Raw genomic sequence first — 15,024 nt, 5'->3', positions numbered from 1 at the left:
AAAGAATCTGCCCGCAATGCAGGGGACCCGGGATTTGATCCCTGGGTGGGGAAGATCCCCTGGAGAAGGGAATGGCAGTATTCTTGCCTGGAGAATCCCATGGACAGAGGAGCTTGGCAGGCTATAGTCCATGGGGTCACAAAGGGTCGGACACAACTGAGCGACTACCACTTTAACCCATGGCATCGAGAGCTCCCAGAACGGGAACAAGGACCACGCTGTAGTTTTATCTTATTGCAGGGCGTGTAGCCTCATATCCAGATGACTCTCCGAGGTCCACCCATTAAGTTTTTGAACTTTCTTAGACCCCCAGCCAGTCAGCCACAGGGAACAGCTCCTACTGTGTGCACAGCTCATGTGGCATGCCCCACACCCCCGCCATCTCACACAGGCTTAGGTGTGTGCAGCCAGGGAACAGTGAATGGTCTGGAAGGGTCCTGACCAGGGAGACCATGCCCGGAGAGCTCTAGGCAGGCCAGGTTGCACACAGCCCCTAACAGACACAGCAGGGGCCTCAGGGCCTCAGACAGCCTGCAGCCGCCTGCAGCCCCAGGGAACACTCAGGGCTGTCTCCAAACAAACCTTGCACATTTTCTCTTCCCCTTTAGCGCACCTCCAAAAACCTACAGTCTGGATAACAAACCCAAATGTCTTACGATAAATCCTTCCACACAAGAATTTCAAGCAAGGCGCTCAGGACTCAGTAGTCCCTTCAGAACTCAGGCACAGCGTGGCGGGCTGAGGCTCGCTGTCCCAGGTAGTGCTGTATGGAGGAAAGAAGCTGACCCTTACCTGTAAAAGGAGGGCCCGTGATAACCTCTCTGGGTTGTTCTGAGCTTTGGTGTTCACTCCCTCATGAGCTAAGGGGTGGGACCCTCCTCCGTGCCTTGGGGAGCCAGTACCTACATCCTCCAGGGGACCAGGCACCAGCAGGGTCCCCGCAAACAGAGGAGTTCAACAAAGGTTGGCTCCCATCCTTTCCCTTCACACCAGACCTGCTGCCTGTGTGTCAGATCTCACTAACCAGAGAGGATCCCTTTAGAACCTGGTACATTATTTCCAGACTGGCGAGCACTGGTTAGCAGGGCAGACTCAGGCTAAATCCCAGCTCTACCATTTTTTATACCAGCCTGTATTTCTCCTACATATATACTCGCTCTGTGCCTCTGTTTCCTCAACTGCAAATTGTTGGATAATAATAGTTCCTACTTCACAGAACAGTTGAGTGTATGTTAAAGGGAAAGCTGTTGAGATACGGGCGGGCGCAGAAACTACCCCTGTTGGTGGTGATTACTTTGATGACGAAAATGGTAATAGTGATGATGGGATGCTGATGACATCTGCCTCAGTGATCCGCTACGCTGGCCCTGTGGAACTTGACCCAGAGACAGGAAGCAGAGGAAGATAAGTTTCACAAGCCTCAGAACAGCAGTCACCACGTCCGAGCATTGTAAAGCTGTGATGCTTTCCCAACAAGACAGGGAAAATCAATGCATGAAGAACCCTGATGGTTCACAGGAGCACTGCTCCAGTAAGCCTGGTTTCTGCATGTCTGGTTTCCAAGGCCACCACAAATAAAATCAACAAAATTAAAAGGAATAAGAAGGCAGGCATGTTGTCAGCGCAAGAAGTACCAAATGGCAGAGAGGATAGAAGACAGTTAAAAAAAAACAGACAGAAGAACTCTGGGGATGTTCAGTGCCCCACAAACAACTCCACAGCCATTGATGACCCCTGAAAACTTCCACATTGTGTGGCCCAAAATAAGACTCATGTTGATAATATGACCTTGTGTGTGTGTTAGTTGCTCAGTCGAGTCTGATTCTCTGTGACCCCATGGACCATAGCCTGCCAGACTCCTCTATCCGTGGAATTCTCCAGGCAAGAATACTGGAGCAGGTTGCCATGACCTTGGGGCATGCAATAAGGGAAGGGGTAAGCATATCAAGTATTCAGTATTTAAAAAAAAAAAAATTTTTTTCTATCCAAAATTGTTACACTTTAGGAAAATAAAAATTGAAGTCTTTAAATGAGTAAGCCTTCTGAAACCCAGAAAATGTTTCTCCAGAATGGCTATTTCCCCAGAGGCTCTGAGTAGCCCAGATTCTATCATAAATAGCCAAATGCAGGTGACTCCCTATTCCAGAAACCCCAGCACCTCCCGCAGGGGAACGCGGGTCTGAAGCATCTGACACCAAGTCAGGTGGGAATCGGGATCCACCGTGGTCTCCATCAACCTGCCCCAGACGCTCCTTACCCTGCCCACCTCCGCTTTCTGTCCTTCAGGCCCTAACAGCAGAAACCCAGAGGCCCTAAGAGAAGGCGCTCCTGGTTCCCCAGCTCAGCTACTGGCCACGCTCCCCTGAATGGGGGGCTGGCTACAGCTTTCCTCTGGAGTGTTCAGGCAGCTGAGGTCAACCACAAAGAAGATAAGATCCCCCTCTCCCTCCTCAGATATCAGAGGTGGAGGGCAGCAGCCTGCAGGGAAGGCTTGAGAGAGTCTGAGATAAACCCGGCAAATAAACAAGATGGTCTGATCCAGGTAACCCTCCATCTCCTTCACGTTAACCCTGATGCGTGTGGCAGATGTTGGCACAAGTGGAGAAGAGGACTCAACCCCAGCCTCACCGCCAGTTCTGCCATTTCCGTTTCTACAGGCTTCTTTGACCCTGGACCCGTGGGGCAATTTCAGGCTCTCTGCCCCCATCCCTGCTGGCACGGCCCAGGGAACACAGGAGGAAAAGAGCAAGATGGTTACAAAAGCCTGCTTCCACCAGGAACCCGGCAGGACCCCATGGGAAAGACAATACAGGAACCTGCGGATTGCCCTCGCCTAGCCCCAGTTCACCCTGGGCACGACCCCGACCTCACCATGCCCTGCCCAGCCAGCTTCCTGCCCCACCGTGGCAGAATTTCTGTAGACCTCAACACTACTTCCAGCACTCCAGACCATGCATTCTGCTGACCAGGGAACTAGACAAGGGCTCTGGGAATCTCCCACCATTTATGGACCCATCCGCTCCGCTGTCTGAAGCTGTGACGCTCAGAAGCTCACTTGGCTCCTCTCTTTTCATGGGAAGCCACCCCAAGGCTTAGATGAATACAGCCTGTCTCCACTGTGGCTGTAATCACACCACCTTGGGTTGGAAGAGGGCAGGTCAGCCTGCGTGTTTAGTCCTCTCGAGGACTTTTGGAAAGGGCCCACTCACAGGAACCAATGTCCGGAACATTCTTGAGGCTGGGGTCTCCTAACCTCAGCACTACTAGTCTTGGCACCACAAGATTCTTTGTTGGGAGCTGTCCTGCCTGAGGCGCCCAGCATCATCCCGGACTTCCACTCACCAAATGCCAGCAGCACCCGCCCCAAGTTGTAATCATCAAAAAATGCCTTTGAACATTACCCAATGGCCCCGGGAGGCGAAAATGCCCCCAGGTGAAAACCACTGTTCAGGAGTTAGGCTTTCTCCAGAGGCCTGATGCTCTCCATGGCTCAGTGCTCAAGACCCCCAGCCCCTCACAAAGGCTGTACCCGCCTCCCCGCCTCAGCTAAGACCCCCTCCACCACGGCTCCATCCCCAGGCATGCCTCTGGTCTCCGAGCCCGCCTTCTTGGCGATGGTGGTGGGGACCTCAGAGAACTGGCAGCCTGCTGACCCCTCTTTCCCAACTCTCCTGGGCACTCGTACCACTGTGCCTAGAGCTGAGCCCACAGCTGATGCTCAGAACCAGGCCCTCGGAAAGCTCTGGAAACACTGGGCGGAGGCAAAGCGTACAGAGGAGAATGCTTATTCAGGGCCTCCGGCTCCTGGCAGGGCTGGCCTGCTCATCACGGACCACGGTGGGCACACTACCCAGAGCCCCAGGAAATGTTTTCATTTCTTTTTAAAATCAGAAGAAAAAATAATAAACTTTTAAGTCACAGCAAACATCCTCATATAACACTGATACGTGTGCAGTTATAAAAATATGATTTTAAGCCATTTTTTGTGGGGGAAGGGGCCCATGGAGGCACACATGTCTAGGGCCCCCAAGTCATATAAAATCGCCCTACACTGGGTCCCAGAAGACAGGGCTCCAGGGAGCAGCCTTATCCCAGGAGGACAGAGGCGGTTTCCTGTCCCGAGATGTCCCTGACCGCTCTGAGCTGAAGGTCAGTTTGCCTACCCTCACGGAGGCCGCCTGGGCTCCAGGGTATGTTCCTGGAACCCACTCCTTTATTGATTTCATCATTGCCGATGAAAGCGCTAATAAGATGAGGAAATCCACGGGCCTGGTTCGCTGACGCAGGTGCTGACGCCCCCACCACCTTGAAGTGGAAGCCCAGAGCCAGGGAAATGCAATCGTTTCCTGGGATGGAGATGAGAAAGGCCGGTAGGCTGAGAAGAGCCTTGATTCCTTGACTGCTCCTATTACCAGCCAAAGAGGTTCAAGCACTCAGCCTACAAAGCCTAATCGCTTGGCTGAATCCCAGCTTCACCACCGAGCTGTGCAGCCCTGGACAAGTTACCTAAACTCACTGTGCCTTCACTGCTCATCTGTAAAATGGGCACAAACAGGATCCACCTCCCATGGGCGGCAGGCAGGATCCCAAGGGCGGCATGCATACACAGTGCCGAGCACACAGGGCTGGCCCTCCCTCGGGACGAACCCACACGGCACCCCTCCCTCTGCGGGACAAGGACATCAGCACATGTTACCAAGCTCTGCCCATCTGTTCTCTTATAGGTGACAGGGCAGTCCGCAGGAAAACATTCCACAGAAGAACTCCAGCTAGAGATGGAATTTGCCCTCAGGAACAAAAATACCAAGTTGGAATTTTTTTTCTTTCTGCCTAGGAGAGTTTGGTTCAGAATAATATTTATTAAGCAACACTTATGTATGCAGCTCCATGGGCTGTAGTGCAAAGGTCACTCTAAGAAATGGTTCTTAGCAACCCGAATCACTGAACTGGAAAAGCCTGAAGGCTTCAGGATGACTGACAGGGAACTCCAAGACCCCTGACGAGATACTGCCTAAGGATTAGCAAGCAGTAACTGTTCTCTGCCTAGTGACCCAGGAAATGGGTCAATGCTATAGCAGGCAGTTTCCTAATGATACACAGAAGGTCAAGCTTTTCCAAGTGGGGAAGTGGGGATGATGATGGGAGAGTAGAGCGCACCTGTGGGAGACTTGTAGGGCAGGGAGAAGGCTGGTCACACAGCAGGGACACTGTCCCAACTTCACCCCTTACACACCTGGAGGAAAGCTGAGTGAGAAAGGCAGAAGGAAGAGAAGAAATGGATGAGGTGTCCCATTTTACAGACAGCAAACTAGAGGCCCAAAGGACCAGTACCTGGGTCTCCAGGAGCACACACAACCTCTCTGCTATTGTTACAAGTGTTCCATAACTGGCCTGGGGTCTCCACACTGCTCTGTGATCCAGCCTTCCTAAACCTACCCGAGGAGGGTGACATTCCAGCTGCCTACTTCTATCCATAAATACTAAAACTTAATTTTGGGCATAGCCCTTTCCCCCTCAGTGTCTTCTTGTTTGATTGTAGCACTGACAACCTTATTCAACGAAGACCTTTGTGTCCAACAGACCCTTCCTCTCATGAAATGTTACTTTCTCGTACTGCAATGCTCTGACCTCTGCTCCATTTGACAGCTGGCAGGTTTGATTTTCTTGGGCTCCAAAATCACTGTGGACAGTGACTGCAGCCATGAAATTAAAAGAAACTTGCTTCTTGGAAGAAAAGCTATGACAAACCCAGACAGCGTATTAAAAAGCAGAGACACCATGTCTGTATAGTCAAAGCTATGGTTTTCCCAGTAGTCATGAATAGATGTGAGAGTCGGACCAAAAAGGAGGCTGGGTGCTGAAGAATTGATGCTTTTGAACTGTGGCATTGGAGAAGACTCCTGAGAGTCCCTTGGACAGCAAGGAGATTAAATCAATCAATCTTAAAGGAAATCAACCCTGAATATTCATTGGAAGGACTGATGTTGAAGCTAAAGCTCCAATACTTTGGCCACCTGATGTGAAGAACCAACTCACTGGAAAAGACCTTGATGCCGGGAAGATTGAGAGCAGGAGAGGAAGGGGGCAATACAGGACAAGATGGTTGGATGTCATCATCAACTCAATGGACTTGAGTTTGAGCAAACTGCAGAAAATAGTGAAGGACAGGCAAGCCTAGCATGCTGCAGTCCATGCGATCTCAAGAGTCAGACATGACTTCGAGACTGAACAACAACAATTTCTGATTTAGAATAAATCTTAGCACACTCTGAGGAAAACAAGCCTTAAGACTCTAACAGCAACCCCCTACCCTTTCCTGCTTATGCACGGCTGATGAGAAAAGAAGATCTTTTCCAAAAACCATCACACATCTTCATCATAGGTCAATACATCTCCTTTTTTATTCTAAAGAAATCCTAGCCATTTTCCAACCTTCTGTCTCATAATTATTCGGAAATCTAAGGGCTGAGGGCACCATAGAGATGATCTAACCCAACCCTAAATCCATCACTCATTCTCTCAGTGAACTCACTTCCTTCAACAGGTACTAGCATCCCCAGGCCCTTCAAGAATACACTGCAAGTAACAGGCTAGGGGAATGCTGGCTCCTTCCTTAGTTCCATCCCGGCTGCATACAGAAGTCACATGGCTCTTTGTTGATTTCCCCCAAAATGCACTTAACCTTGACATATATGTTGGGCAAAAACATAAATACTAACTACCATCTTTCTCCTCCCTCTCAGATAACTTCTCCATTAATATCCATAGCCATGGACAATTCATTCACAAACTCGAATGGTTAGGAGTCAAGAGCCCTGAATTCCAATCCTGGCTTTGCCACTGACAGGTCACCTGTGATTTGGGCCAAACCCTTTAACCTTTCTGAGCTCTAATTTCTCAAAGCTGAAAAAAAAAAAGAAGAAGAATCACTGTACTTAAGTGAAGGCTGAAGCTGAAGCTCCAATACTTTGGCCACTTGATGTGAAGAGTCGACTCACTGGAAAAGTCTCTGATGCTGGGAAAGACTGAAGGCAAAAGAACAGGGTGGCAGAGTATGAGATGGTTAGACGGCATCACCAGCTCAATGGATGTGAATTTGAGCAGACTCTGGGAGGTGGTGGAGCACAGAGGGGCCTGGTGTGCTGCAGTCCATGGGGTCACAGAGTCAGATATAATTTAGCAACTTAACAACAACAAAAGTGAAGGCTGCTACTTAAATAGTCTACAGCATTTGTAGACTCCCAATGTGGGCAACCAGGCCTTGGAAGAAACACACGAATCATCTAGTTCTGGAATGAGTAAAATGAAAGGTGCATTTGTCAGGCAGAGGGGAATGGTGGGTGATATCTGATCTGCAGAATGGCCAAATGCATGGAGTTGGGGGTGGGGGTGGGGCTGGGGTGGGGACTTGTGAAAAGAGAGTTGTGCAAAACCATCTATTCAGATATTTCTTCTGAAACGATTCTGTTGATTATATATATATTATATTGCAAACATCGAAGCTCTCTGCCATCTGATGAAGTCCTTGGGCAAGGGTGGATTTGCCGAAATTACTTTAACTCTGCTTACAGAAACTAAGGGAAGGAAGGATGGGAGGATAAGGGGAAGAAAGAAGGCAGAAAGGGAGGGAGGAAAAACAAGAGTCTCATGCCCACCATGCACGCACAGGTGAGGCTGGACTCCCAGGTAAACTTGCCAACAAGCTTTCCACTTTTGTTGGAGAGAATCTGAAGCCAGTCCCTCCGTTTGTATGGCTGACTGTGCTCACCAGACGCGCCTAGCCTGTAGCCACTGTGTTCAGTAACACAAGCCGCCCAGAGGCTGGGGTGGGTAATTCAGGCCATGCTGGGAGGTGGGGAAGGTAGGGGCAGAAGTTAGAAATGGGTGGGGTAGAAAGGGGCTTCCCTGGTGGCTCAGAGGGTAAAGAATCTATTGCCAATGCAGAAGACCTGGGTTCAATCCCTGGGTGGGAAAGATCCCCTGGAGAAGGGCATGCTAACCCACTCTAGTATTCTTGCCTGGAGAATCCCATGGACAGAGGAGCCTACAGTTCATGGGGTCACAAAAGAGTCAGACACGACTGAGCAACTAACACATATACACAGGGTACAAAGGGGGCCTATTTGTTATTCTTCAGCTAAAGTTAAACCTGAGGTCCCTAGTCTCTCTGGGTGAGAGACATCACATGTCATCCTCTACTTTTTTTTAGATGGTCACGGGCAGCTGGCAACTGAGACCTCTCACATGGGAATCCTGAGTAGTGCACGCATGCGTGGATGTCAGCAGTGGCAACATTCCAGCTCAGTTAATGACTCTCCTGGATCAGGCCATCTACCCCCTGCTCATACCCAGATTCATTGCAAACTCCCTTCCCGTTCTTTCCCCGACTCTGAGCCCCTGCTCCCTGCAAGGACGACCGCTAAGCAATCTGACCTCTCTCAGCTGCCACCAGACCAGCAGCGCCTCTGCATGGTTTGCAAGCAAAGCAAGTTTCAAACAAAAGAGGTTTCTGACCACCCTCTACGTAAGGAAATGGCTGCAAGTAAGCAGCCTCTTCTGACGTTCTAGACTCACAGAAAGGAGGGAAAGCTAGTAGGGCTGCTGACCATCTTGATATCAATTTCTCTGGCTCTTCAGGGACAGCTTGGCTCACAGAGCCCCAGAGAACCGTGCTGAATTCGACCCAGGTGGTCACATCATACAGGTGCAGGTACTGACCTTTCTCACCTGAGGACCGTGGCCCTGCACCCCCACAGCTACCAGGGCCCACCACCCAGCTAAGGGCTGTAGAGCTGGGTGAAGTCTGTGGAGGGGGATGGCCAGTGGGCACCCAGTCCCATCCTCATGCTGGGAAGGAACCACTACTGGAGACAGCGACAGTGGCCAACAGGAAGGCAGAGGACAACCACCTGCCAAGCCATTCTGAGCCCTTGTAGGATTTCCTTTGGAACAAGGGCTCTTGGGCTCAAAGCTTTGGCCAACCGGTTCCAGTATGGTGGGAAGGGCAGTGCTGGCTGGGAAGTTAAAGTCCCCAGGTTCTGATCTTGAGATTACCTCCAGGCCTGGGGTTCTGGGTGATGCCAGCTGGGTGTCTCAGATGTGCAGGCCCCCGTGTGCTCAGCTGTAAATTCAGGGAGTGAGACCAGGCAAACGTTTCCTAATCATAGCTGTTCATCAGATAGCATCTGAAGAGCTTGTGGAGAAACAGAGTCCTACACTCCAGCCCCAGGGCTCCCCTGGTGGCTCAGTGGTAAAGAACCTGCCTGCCAATACAGGAGACACAGGTCCAATCCCTGGGTCAGGAAGATTCCCTAGGGAAAGAAATGGCAGCCCACTCCAGTATTATTGTCTGGAAAATCCCATGGACAGAGGAGCTTGGCAGGCTACAGCCCATGGAGTCACAAAAGAGTCAGACATGGCGACTAAACACCACCGCTCCAGCCCCAAAGCTTTGGAGACAGCAAGACCTGGGTGGGCGTCAGAGACTATACTTTTAACAACCCCCTTCTAGTTCAGGGCCCCATTCCTGCCTCGGTTTCCCAAAGAATTTCTTGGTGGTGGGAGAAAAGGCTTCTGCTCAAGAGATATGGCTTCACGTGTACACCTTGCCAAGACAAAGATTCATACGCTCTTTGCACCTGCGGACAGGCGGGTTCGTAAACAGACACGTGTCTATGCTTGGATGCACACAGAGGGGCCATCCTTGGCCAGGCACCTTGGAGGTTCCTAGAGCAGCTCTCATCTCACCCCCTCCCTGCCAACCTGAGTGAGCAGAAACACAGCACAGGGCCTCTCTGCCTCTGCGATCTCCAAAGGGCTGCTTCATAAACACCAGGGTCATTCCTGGAATTGCCAAGGCCTGGGGAGGGTCAGGGTGGAGGCAGACAGTTTGAGAAAACAAAAACATGCTGAAATTCAACACGGTCCTTTGGGGCTCTGCAAGCCAGGCTGTCCTTGAAGAGCCAGAGAAATTGATATAAAGATTGTCAGCAGCCCCACCAGCTTTCCCTTTTTGCCGGGGGTCCCAAGCATTTCTCTTCTGGTTCAACACAAGTCATCTGAGAACCTGGCCAGGGGATCCACCTGCTGAAGGCCCAAGTAAGCAGAGAATGTGCTTTGGTGCAAACCTGAACCAGAGGCTAATAGGAAAGAGAAGAATGTGCCTGACCCAGTAACTGCTTCTCTCTGACTTGTGCACAAAAACTTTCATTACAGCATCACTGTACTTGTGAAACCTATTTAGCAACTGTATCCAAAAGCCTTTCAACAGATGAATGGATAGATAAATCAATAAAATAATACAATGAAATAATTAGAGCAGTCAAAAAGAATAGCTCTGACCAGTGTCTATCAACATGGGTAGATCTCAAAAATCTAAAGTGGATGGGGGGGAAAGTTGCCGAAAGAAACCTTTTATGTACATTTTCCCATTTATTCTCAGAGAACAACTCTGAAATGTTGGTCATCCAATTAGCAGATCTGTTTAGTTAAGAAAGAGAAGCAGTGAATAACGCTAAGTGGTTGTCTAGCGAGCAGGGACAGGGGACGGGGGTGGCTGGTGGAGAGGGGACGCTTTAAAAAAAAAAAGACTTGGAGTAAATGTGACAACAAACATCATCCATTCCCAGCTATGGGTGGTAGACTGGCATTATTATGTCATTCTTAGTACCTCTCTGCATTTTTAAAGATAAACTCACTCCAGCCACTCCTCACCCCTCCTTGTCAAGCAGGGGCATCTAGTAATTACAAGGTGCTCCGTGAACCCCAATGGCTGAAAGAGGACGGCACCAGTGACGTGGCCAACTTCACCTACACTCTCAGAGGGCAGTGTAACGAGAGCTACCTGGTGCCAGCAGGGCACCACGGGCTCCTGGCAAGGTCTCTGCAGCATGAAGAACCGGGAAATGAATCAGGAAAGGCTTGAAGAGAGCACAAGAGGGCCACAGGGTCAAGGAGGGGAAGATGCAGGTATCGCCACTCAAGGGCCACTCACGCCCAGTGAAGGGAGATGACTGTTTTGGCTTCTTAAGAAGCAGAGAGGTAGCAGCCTTAACCTGAAACGGGAGAGATCCAGCTTAGAAGCCACCCAAGAGTTTCACGGGAAGAACGAAAACGAGGGACAAACTGCAGGCAGAAAAAAATGACACATCTGTAATGAAGTTACACATCATCATTCAGGAGGAAGGACAATGCCCTCCAAGTGTAATGCAGAAACTTGACTGAGTGGAGGACGCGCATTCCCGGGCCAAGCACCCTTGTAATTGGACTCAGCTTCCTGCACAGCCCTGGAGCCCGAGTGCACTGGCACAAAGCCACGGGTCCATGCTTTTCCTGCCTCCCCCGAAGGAGGGAGCTTCTTGAAGACAAAAACTTGGACCTAGCTTCCATAGAGCTTTTTTTTTGTTTTTTAAAAAAAGTACTTATCACGAAAAGAGGGCAGGAAGGAAGACATATTGTGTGCTCAATTTTTTGGAAGAAAAAGGTTGTCCTTTCTTTCGTAAGACTGGAGATACCCTTCCTTCTGAGATTTCATCCACCAGAAAAGAGCCGCATTATTTCACGAAAGATCTTCCCAAGAGCCTTGATCAAAAGGCTAAAAGAGCCACTTGCATGAGATTTAAATACGTCTCTACTGACTTGATTTCTTCTTGGACAATAATCAACTTTTTCAAATGCCTGTCTTGCTCCCCTTTAGGATCAAAAAGCATGTGTTGTTGGGGAGGGATAGATTGGGAGTCTGGAACTGACGTGTACACACTGCTATATTTAAAAATACATAATCAACAAGCACCTACCGTATAGCACAGGGAACTCTTCTCAATACTCTGGTGGTGGTGGTGGTGGTGGTTTTAGTCGCTAAGTCGTGTCCGACTCTTGCGACCCCATGGACTGTAGCCCACCATACTCTATAGTAACCTAAATGGGAAAAGAACTTGAAAAACAACAGATACATATATATGTATAAGCGGGGCTTCCCTGGTGGTTCAGCGGTAAAGAATCTGTCTGCAATGCAGGAGACAAAGGACACATGGGTTCAGTCTCTGGGTTGGGAAGATCCCCTGGAGGGAATGGCAGCCCACTCCAGTAATCTTGCCTGGAGGAGCCTGGCGGGATGCAGTCCATAGGGTAGCAAAGAGTCAAACATGACTGAAGCGACTGAGCGCCCACGCACATACATATAAACTGAATCACTTTGCGGTCCACCTGAAACTAACACGATATTGTTAATCAGCTATACTCCAACATAAAACATTTCAGAAAGCATGCACTACATAGGTGGTGTGACTGTATCTGCAGAGTCAGTCTCATAGCTTGTACATGTGTTTAATCAGTGTTTAAACATTAGGAAAACGGACTGTCTGAAAAACATCCCACCACTCTGGCCTAGAGCATCCTGTTATATTACTCTTCTTCTCATCTTTCTGGTCTCTCCCTCACCATCTAAGCCCCAGAGCAGCGAGAAGAGAAAGGCAGTGAGCAAAGTGAAGCATGAGCTGGAGAGAGAAGCCACTTCCCTCAACTGGGACCCACATTCAAACAGCTGTCCCTACACTCAGCTCTGATGCCACCACATGGACCCCATCCCAGAGAGCCATAAACACTGGCTTCCGCCCACTTCTCTCCTCCCACCCTCCCCTTCTGCCACCTCTTCTCCATCCCTGGGTCACTCCCAGATACCCCAGGCCTGACAAACTGAACCCACAGGATGCAGAAAGAAACTAAAAACCTGCAGAGATGTCCAGGATTGCCGGCCACACTCTCAAACCAGCACAAGAAGTGTCTTGAATATAAATAAGTGTCTTTAAATAGGTCACCATGCTTTCTTTTCCTTCAACTAAAAGTTCACTAATCTTGTCTGATATAATCCTGCAGCACATCAGTTGTCTTCCTTGGTTACGCTCTCTTGGTTTAGAGGCAACAAAGGAACCAGAGATAACTAGCAGGGCCTCAGGTAAGAACCCTCCCTTCTGGGGAATGAAGATGCCCTGGTAGAAACACAAGGCGTAACAATGGCATCAAAGGCTTCGACTGCCCTCTGGAACATCGTCCACGACTGACTCCATTCTGGACTTTCCAAAGCAAAGGGCGGCGGTCCAGGTAAGCCACACCCTGTGGAAGTTGACTGTGCAACTCAGATTGAGACCTGAACCCACAGGCCAGGACTTGAACCCACGGTCTTTTAACTTGAGATCACACACCTGGTCTCAGGACTTAATGAAGCTCAGGTTCTTGATGTCTCATCACAGAAAGAATTCAGTGAGAGACAAAGTGATAGGTAAGAAGCAGATTTATTTAGAGAGAAACGCACTCCACAGACAGAGCGTGGTCCATCTCAGAAGGCAAGAGTGGCCTTGAAATATGGCATGCTTAGTTTTTATGGCCTGGTAATTTCAGGGGCTGGGCTTCCCTGGTGGCTCAGACGGTAAAGAATCCCCCTGCAATGGGGGAGACCTGGGTTCGATCCCTGGCTTGGGAAGATCCCCTGGAGAAGGAATGGCTACTTCAACATTCTTACCTGGAGAATTCCACGGACAGAGGAGCCTGGCAGGCTACAGTCCGTGGGGTCACAAAAGGTCAGACTGAGCAACTTTCACTTTCTTTCAATGAGTGGGAGGATTATTCCAACTGTTTTGGGGAAGGGGTGGGGATTTTCCAGGAATTGGGCCACTGCCCTCTTTCTGGCCTTTGATGACTGGCCTCAGAACCACCATGGCACTGCTGGGTGTGTCGTTTAGCACGCTGAGATATTAAGATATGCTGAGGCTCAAGGGCTAATAGAAGCCAACTCATCCACCATCTTGGCCTTACTTGATTATAGTCAGTTTACATCATGCCCTCGGGTTATGTCATTCTTTTAAAGTTTGTGCCCTTCCCTCCTTTCAGAAGCAGAAACACTTCCCTGAGATTCTCAAGTGCTTCTGAGTTTCCAATCCTGTGCTAAGTGGTTTGTGTACAGAACTTTATCATCAAGCAATCACATGAGATTGATAATTTGTCTCCTCTCACACTTTAAGAAGCCACAGGATGTGGGGCCAATGGCACAAAGTCACATAGCAACAGCAGAGCCGAAACCAAAGCCCAGGTGGTTTCCCTCCACAGCACTTAACCAACCAGAATGGCACTTGCTTATTGGCATCTTGGAAGACTCTTGACAGAGACCGTGTAACCTCAGGGCTTCCTTTCTTCTGTTCCCCATCATTTTGTCCCTTCCCACCTCCACAAGACCCTCTCTTGTCTTCCCAGAGAAGGAAGCCATCAGTCATAAGTGGCCCCCTGCTGCTGCTGCTGCTGCTGCTAAGTCACTTCAGTCGTGTTCTCTGTGCGACCCCGTAGACGGCAGCCCACCAGGCTCCCCTGTCCCTGGGATTCTCCAGGCAAGAACACTGGAGTGGGTTGCCACTTCCTTCTCCAATGCATGAAAGTGAAAAGTGAAAGTGAAGTTGCTCAGTCGTGTCTGATTCTTAGCGACCCCATGGACTGCAGCCCACCAGGCTCTTCCGTCCATGGGATTTTCCAGGCAAGAGTACTGGAGTGGGATGCCATTGCCTTCTCCAAGTGGCCCCCTACCCGACCTCAAAAGCATTTAGGATCCAAGTGGCCCCCTACCCGACCTCAAAAGCATTTAGGATCCAGTAAGCCAATCCGTCCTAAAGAACACTTGGCTCAGATGGTAACAAATCTGCCTAAAATGCAGGAGAGCCGGGTTTGATCCCTTGGTCAAGAAGATCCCCTAGAGAAGGGAATGGCAACCAACTAACATACATACACATATCCCTTCCCACCTTCCTTTATCTCGCCTGACACACCTTGCCATTGTTCCAATAGAAACCACCCAGTGTTATCAGGCAAATGCAAGGGCAGGGCCCAGGGGAATTGCCATTTTCAGTTTATCATGGCCTCAGGCACTTTAGAAAGTACGTTCTCCATCTACAGGCATCTTGGCACCTCTATCCAGAAGCCAAGACAATAGACCTAAAAGAAACTCCCTGGGGAGTTGCATAAAGAAGATTTTTGAGAAGTTAT

At 49.7% G+C, this 15,024-nt stretch overlaps 1 protein-coding gene across 1 annotated transcript in view; it reads right to left on the bottom strand.

The window, feature by feature from the left end:
* IGFBP2 (insulin like growth factor binding protein 2) overlaps nucleotides 1-15,024 on the bottom strand; it is a 28,671-nt gene that overhangs the window by 4,495 nt on the left and 9,152 nt on the right.

This window comes from Bos taurus, chromosome 2 (assembly GCF_002263795.3).
Source record: "Bos taurus isolate L1 Dominette 01449 registration number 42190680 breed Hereford chromosome 2, ARS-UCD2.0, whole genome shotgun sequence".
In the NCBI taxonomy this organism is placed as follows: domain Eukaryota; kingdom Metazoa; phylum Chordata; class Mammalia; order Artiodactyla; family Bovidae; genus Bos; species Bos taurus.
The sequence above is the reverse complement of the archived record's forward strand: the minus strand, read 5'-3'. Positions and strand labels throughout refer to the sequence as shown.